Raw genomic sequence first — 8,143 nt, 5'->3', positions numbered from 1 at the left:
AATGATGATAAACTAGCATCCTATACTAAGCATTTAGGATTGCGGGTAAGGTATCAATGACTGTAGCAGCAATGACAGGCTATGCATCAGAATAGGATTAACGGAAAGCAGTAACATGCTACACTACTCTAATGCAAGCAGTATAGAGGAGAATAGGCGATATCTGGTGATCAAGGGGGGGGGCTTGCCTGGTTGCTCTGGCAAGAGAGAGGGGTCGTCAACTCCGTAGTCGAGCTGGGCAGCAGCAGCGTCGGTCTCGGAGTCTACCGGAAAGGAGTAACGGAGGGGGAACACAATAAATAACAGAGCAATCAAATGTAACACAAAGCAAGACGCGGCAATACGGTGTGCTAGGGGTGACCTAACGTAGGGATAGGCGATACCGGTGAAGGGGGAAACATCCGGGAAAGTATTCCCGGTGTTTCGCGTTTTCGGACAGATGAACCGGAGGGGGAAAGTTGCGAGTTCGATAGGTTAGGGGTGTGTGGCGGACGAACGGACTGCGTATCCGGAATCGTCTCGTCGTTCTGAGCAACTTTCATGTACAAAGTTTTTCGATCCGAGCTACGGTTTACCTTATATTAATTTTAAAAGATTTAATCAACTTATAAATTATTATTATTAATTTAATCCGAAAATGGCATTACTGCATCAGCATGACGTCAGCATGACATCATCAGTCAACAGAGGTGTTGACTGGGTCAAGCTGACATGTGGGTCCCGCATGTCATTGACTGTTTCAGTTAATTAAGTTAATTAGTTAATTAGGTTAATTAATCTTATTTAGTTAATTTAATCAGAATTAATTAAGTTAATTAATTAGTTAATTAATTAATTAATTCATTAATTTTATTATTAATTATTTACTTATTATATATATTTTTTAATTCTCTTTTTTTTTAATTTTCGTTCTGGGCGTGGGCCCCGTTTGTCATAGGCCCATAGGGGCCTTAGTGGTTATGGGCGTGTGGGCGCGCGGGCTCACGGGCACGGCCACGAGCGCCCACCGGGGCAAGCCCAAGCGATGGCCTCGGGCGCGGCCAGTGGCGCTGCCGCCGGCGACAAGGAGGCAGCCAGGGGCGGCGAGGTACCGGGACGCCACGCACGTGGTCTCGGCGAGGTGCGGGCCCGGCGGTCGTCAGCGGGGAAGGCAGGAGTAGTGCACGGGGGCTGCAGGCGGAGCGGGACGGCGGCGTGGGCGGCAACAACCGCAGGTGGCACGAGCGACAACGGGCGCGACGGGGCGCGCGGGTGCGCGCGTGCTCACAGCGAGCACGAGCACCGGGCGGCACGTGCACGACTACGGGACGGTGCGAGGAGCAAGAGGAAGAGAGGCCGGGGGCCTCACCGTGGATCCGTAGGGTCAAGGCAGCGGGGCTCAGGGAGGTTGACGGGGACGACGCGTGTAGACGGGGAAGTCCGGCGGCGTCCGGGACGGCTTCGGGCGACGGAGTCGGCACGCAAATGTGTACGATCAAGATCAGGGACTCACGGGAAGATATCACAACACAACTCTACAAATAAAATAAGTCATACAAGCATCATAATACAAGCCAGGGGCCTCGAGGGCTCGAATACAAGTGCTCGATCATAGACGAGTCAGCGGAAGCAACAATATCTGAGTACAGACATAAGTTAAACAAGTTGCCTTAAGAAGGCTAGCACAAACTGGGATACAGATCGAAAGAGGCGCAGGCCTCCTGCCTGGGATCCTCCTAAACTACTCCAGGTCGTCGTCAGCGGGCAGCACGTAGTAGTAGGCACCTCCGGTGTAGTAGGGGTCGTCGTCGACGGTAGCGTCTGGCTCCTGGACTCCAGCATCTGGTTGCGACAACCAGGAAGAAAGGAAAGGGGAAAAAGGGGGGAGAAAGCAACCGTGAGTACTCATCCAAAGTACTCGCAAGCAAGGAACTACACTACATATGCATGGGTATATGTGTAAGGAGGCCATATCAGTGGACTGAACTGCAGAATGCCAGAATAAAAGGGGGATAGCTAATCCTGTCGAAGACTACGCTTCTGGCAGCCTCCGTCTTGCAGCATGTAGAAGAGTGTAGATTGAAGTCCTCCAAGTAGCATCTCCAAGTAGCATATCCAGGTAGCATCTCCAAGCGCATCTCCAGTCGCATCGCATAGCATAATCCTACCCGGCGATCCTCTCCTCGTCGCCCTGCGGAAAAGCGATCACCGGGTTATCTGTGGAACTTGGAAGGGTGTGTTTTATTAAGTATCCGGTTCTAGTTGTCATAAGGTCAAGGTACAACTCCAAGTCGTCCTGTTACCGAAGATCACGGCTATTCGAATAGATTAACTTCCCTGCAGGGGTGCACCACATAACCCAACACGCTTGATCCCATTTGGCCGGACACACTTTCCTGGGTCATGCCCGGCCGCGGAAGATCAACACATCGCAGCCCCACCTAGGCAAAACAGAGAGGCCAGCACGCCGGTCTAAACCTAAGCGCACAGGGGTCTGGGCCCATCGCCCATAGCACACCTGCACGTTGCGTGGGCGGCCGGAAGCAGAACTAGCCCCCTTAATACAAGAGCAGGCTTACGTTCCAATCCGGCGCGCGCCGCTCCGTCGCTGACGTCTGAAGTGCTTCGGCTGATACCACGACGTCGGGATACCCATAACTACTCCCGCGTAGATGGTTAGTGCGTATAGGCTCGTAGCCAACTCAGATCAAATACCAAGATCTCGTTAAGCGTGTTAAGTATCCGCGAACGCCGAACAGGGCCAGGCCCACCTCTCTCCTAGGCGGTCTCAACCTGCCCTGCCGCTCTGCCTCAAAGATCCACTCGCGGGTGCTCCACCAGCCGACCCGACTTTAGTCTCCACATGTATCATGTATAAAGTATATAGTATATACCCGTGATCACCTCCCGAGTGATCACGGCCCAATAGTATAGCAAGGCAGACTGACAAGAATGTAGGGCTAATGATGATAAACTAGCATCCTATACTAAGCATTTAGGATTGCAGGTAAGGTATCAACAGATGTAGCAACAATGTCAGGCTATGCATCAGAATAGGATCAACGAAAAGAAGTAACAGGCTACACTACTCTAATGCAAGCAGTATAGAAGAGAATAGGCGATATTTGGTGATCAAGGGGGGGGGCTTGCCTGGTTGCTCTGGCAAGAAGGAGGGGTCGTCAACTCCGTAGTCGAACTGGGCAGCAGCAGCGTCGGTCTCGTAGTCTACCAGAGAGAAGAGGGGGAAGAAACAATGAATACAATGCAAACAAATGCATATCGATGCATGACATGACAAGTAACGATGCTAGGTGTGCCCAATCGCGGTAGTAGGTGATACCGACGAAGGGGGGAAACATCCGGGAAAGTATTCCCGGGGTTTCGCGTTTTCGGGCAGAGGAGCCGGAGGGGGAAAGTTGCGAGTTCGATAGGTTAGGGGTGTGTGGCGGACGAACAGACTGCGTATCCGAAATCGTCCCGTCGTTCTGAGCAACTTTCATGTAGAAAGTATTTTCATCCGAGTTACGGATTAAAAGATATGATTTTCTAAAGATTTAAATCATTTTCTGATTTTAATTAGTTATTTAATTCCAACATTATCCAAAACAGTGAATGATGACGTCAGCATGACATCAGAGTGATGTCAGCAGGTCAACTGGTCAGTTGACCAGTCAAACCAGACAGGTGGGTCCAGTGGGACCCACATGTCATTGTCAGGGACATTAACAGAATTCTAAAACTAACTAAATTGGGTTAATTAGTGGGTGGGGCCTGGTAGTCAGTGAGAGATTAGTGTTTAATTAACTAATTTAATTAATTAGCAATTTATCTATTTCTTTTTATTCGTTTAAGACATGGGGCCCGCATGTCAGTGGCAGTAGCTGCCATGTCAGCAGTTGACTGGGTCATCCCAGTCAACTAGGACCCGCAGGGCCCACTGGCAGTGGCTCTGGGGTGGCCCCAGGCCAGCCACGTCAGCGGCCGGCGCCGGAGTGACTCCGGCGACCAAAACAGTGGCGGTGCCCCGCCGGAGTTGGCCGGAATCGTGCTACGGAGCACCAAAGCGAGCGCTGCCGGGCGCGTTAGAACGGCGAGACGACGACGCGTCGGTATGTGGTGGTTGCGCGGGCAGTGGTGGCCGGAAACGAGCGTGGCGAGCTCATCGGCGGTGAGGTGGTTCGGGCGCGAGACGACCACGGCGACTCAGCGCGCTTCGGGGCTAACGGGAAGGCCAGGGGGAGCTGCGCGACGCGCTGAGCACAAGGGGCTCGGCCCCGTGACCATTTGGTCACCGGAAGGGCGCCGGCGACGCGTGCAGGCGGCGGCGCGGTCGGGTGCTTCGGCGGCAGCTAGCTAGGGCGCAGTGAGGCGAAGAAGGAGAGGGGAGAGGACGGAGTGGAGCTCACCGAGCGGTCAAGAAAGACCCGTGGTGGCTTAGGAGCAGCAGAGCTCGCCGGGGAGGAAGGGGATCGCAGGCGGCCGTCGAGGAAGCAGACGACTCGATCCGTGGCCTGCGGTGCTCCTCGAGCTCGATGGCGAGGCGTAGCCGAAGTAGAGGTCGTCGGCGCGTCTCGTGGACGTGCTAGCGAGGCGCGGGGTGGTCGGTGGCCGCGGTTATGGCGCAGCCATGGCGACGGCGGCGCTCGGTTACGGAGGGGAACGAAGGGGAGCGCGGTGGATCTGAGGGGGAAGGCGCAAGGACCGAGGGGAGAGTGGGTGTGACGCCCTCGATTCAATCGTACACTAATCATACACGCAAATGTGTATGATCAAGATCAAGGACTCACGGAAAGATATCACAACACAACTCTAGACACAAATTAAAATAATACAAGCTTTATATTACAAGCCAGGGGCCTCGAGGGCTCGAATACATCAGCTTGAATACAAACGAGTCAGCGGAAGCAACAATATCTGAGTACAGACATAAGTTAAACAAGTTTGCCTTAAGAAGGCTAGCACAAAAGCATCTACGATCGAAAAGGCAAGGCCTCCTGCCTGGGAGCCTCCTAACTACTCTTGGTCGTCGGCGTCCGTCACGTGGTAGTGAGCACCCTCGGGGTGGCAGCAGTCATCAAAGGTGGCATCTGGCTCCTGGACTCCACCATCTTGGTTGCAACAACCAGAAAGAAGAAAGAAGGGGGAAAAGGGGGAGCAAAGCAACCGTGAGTACTCATCCAAAGTACTCGCAAGCAAGGATCTACACTACATATGCAACATTATCAAAGGAAGGCTGTATATGTGGACTGGGCTGCAGAAATGCCAGAATAGAGAGAAGGTCTAGTCCTATCGAAGACTAGCATCTTCTGGAAACCACCATCTTGCAGCAAACAAGAGGGAGTAGAGTGGCATAAAGTAAAGTGGTAGTAGTGTTATCAACCTCGGCCAGAGATCCTTTCTCGACTCCCTGCGAGAAAGCAATCCCAGAGCCATACTATCCAGTTATCATCATAATCAAATCCTCATCACCATCCAGTTCTCATCACAAGTATCCAGTTCTAGTTGTATCGATCGGGATACAACTCCAAGTGTCCGTTACCGTAGGACAGGCTATCGATAGATGTTTTCTTCCCTGCAGGGGTGCACCAACTTACCCACCACGCTCGATTGACTCCGGCCGGACACACTTTCCAGGGTCATGCCCGGCCTCGGCCAAACAATACGCCGCAACCCGACCTAGACTTAACAGAGAGGTCAGCACGCCGGACTAAACCTATGCCCCCAGGGGTCATGGGCCATCTCCCCGGAAACTCCTGCACGTTGCGTACGCGGCCGGTGAGCAGACCTAGCTACCTCCTTCAACAAGGCAGGCGCTTGCGCAGTCCAACCCGGCGCGCGCCACTCAGTCGCTGACGTCTATTAAGCTTCGGCTGATGTATACGACGCAGAACGCCCATACTATGCCCACGTGATGGTTAGTGCTATCAGGCCAGAGGCCCCTCGGATCAAATATCCAAATCGTAGTGGATTAGGAACGCGCGGTAACAAGCAGAGACTCACGAAAGAAGTGACCCCGTTGCCCCGTCTCGAGGACTTGCGGCAAGGGCTAAGAATGCCCGGCCACGCCTCGTAATTATCTCACGGGCACCTTCCAGGTCAACCCGTCTCCACATCACTTTCCAAGTAACAGTTGTAAAGTCCAAGTATCCGTGTGTCCAAACATCAAGAGGAAAACCCAAGGAATCACCCTCGGGGGTTTCCACTCAATGTAATCATCAAGGTGAACGTAGAGGAATCACCCTCGAGGTTCACACTGGAGGGGTTGCACGACAGAGTCGTATCGGAAGTGGTTAAGGAGGAAATCACCCTCGATGACCACGACCGAATAGCTACACTACAGCTTAACATCAGAAGTGCTGTAGAGGTCTCACCCTCGGCACTCGATAGTAACCCAGCAGTGTCGAGCAACTAAGGGGAGAGTGATGTGCGGTGCCGGGGCCTGGTCTTCAATCCCGTTGATCGGGTCTTCAATGATGAAGCAGGGGCAACAAGGACAAGGTGGGGGTCACTGATGGATCACTAACCAGCCTATACTAAGCAGTTTAGGATAAGCAGGTAAGGTGCAATAACAGGTACAAAAGCAGGCTATGCATCAGAATAGGAGCATACAATAACAGTAGCAAAATCTAATGCAAGCATGAGAGAAAGGAATGGGCGATATCGGGATGATCAAAGGGGGGGCTTGCCTGGTTGATCTGGCAAGGAGGGGTCGTTGTCGACGACGTAGTCGATCACCGGGGCATCAGCGGCCTCGGGGTCTACCGGAGAGAAGAGGGGGAAGAAACAGTAAATACATAGCAAACAGAGGTAACACTAAGCATGACATGACGATACGTAGCGCTAAGCGTGCTCTAACGCAGTCCTAGACGTTATAGGTGAAGGGGGAAAACAACCGGGAAGGTGTTCCCGGTCCCGGACCTGTGTCAGACAGAAGACCGGAGGGGGAAAGTTCCATGTTCAGCATGCTAGGGGCATGTGACAGATGAACGGACCGCATATTCGGATTCGTTGGATTTTTCTGAGCAACTTTCATATAGAAAACATTTTCATCCGAGTTACGGTTTATTTTTTTATGGATTTCTAAGTTTTAAACATATTCTGGAATTATTTACATTCACAGAAATGGAATATGACGTCAGCATGACGTAGGAGCGACGTCAGCAGTCAACAGTGCGGTTGACTGGTCAAAATGACCAGTGGGGCCCACTTGTCATGGACAGGGGCCTTAACAGAGTTTATTTAAAACTACTATAAGGTTAATTGGCAACTGGGCCCCATAGGTCAGTGTCTCATTAAGTTAAATAAATAATTTAAATAAATAAAACATTGATTAAGGGAGTGGGGCCCGCATGTCAGCGACTGGTCAAAACCAGTCTTCGGGTGGACTGGGTCAACCGGGCTAGCGGGACCCATTGGGTCCACTGGCCAGTGGCCCAGGCGGTGCCACATCGGCGCCAGGTCAGCGCAGCCGACGGAGTGACGCCGGCGAGCCTACCCGCGGCGGTGCGTCGCCGGAGTTGGCCGGAAAACGCGTACGGGGCACGGAAAGGGGTGCCGCTAGGCACGTTCGAACGGTCACTCGACCGCGCGTCGAGTGGTGGTGGTGGCATCGCCGGACCTGGCCGGAAACGTCGCCGGCGACGAGGTCCACGGCGGAGCGGCTACGGTCGACGGTGGAAAAGATGCTACGGCGTGCTATAGCTCAGGCGGAAGGGCTAGGCGGGAGCAGCAGTCCTCCAGGAGTGCGCTACGGGGACTTGACGGAGCAGGAGGAGCTCGGGATCTCGTGCGCGGCAGCAATGGCGGACGGCGGAGCCGGCGCTTACGGCCAGCTAGCTAGGAAAGGAGGAAACGGAGCAAGGACGGGGAGGAAGGAGGCGGAGCTTACGGGGGAGGCACACGGAGGCCTCTCGGGGTTCGGGAGCGCAGAGGGAGGCCTGTGGCTCCGGTGATCGCCGGTGACCACCGAGAAGGGGAAGAGGGCGATGCCGACGCCGCCGACCTCCCCGACTCCAGCTGATGGACGAGGACGGTGAAGCGGAGTACGGCGCACCTCCCAGGCTCGGTTTCCGGGCTCGGGGACGCTGGTGGCCGCGGGGACGACGGAGAAAGGCGGCGACCGCGCTTCGATGGGGATCGAGAAGGCGAACAAGGAGGGATCTGG

The sequence above is a fragment of the Triticum dicoccoides genome, chromosome 7B (genome assembly GCF_002162155.2).
Source record: "Triticum dicoccoides isolate Atlit2015 ecotype Zavitan chromosome 7B, WEW_v2.0, whole genome shotgun sequence".
In the NCBI taxonomy this organism is placed as follows: domain Eukaryota; kingdom Viridiplantae; phylum Streptophyta; class Magnoliopsida; order Poales; family Poaceae; genus Triticum; species Triticum dicoccoides.
Note: the sequence above shows the minus strand (reverse complement) of the source record.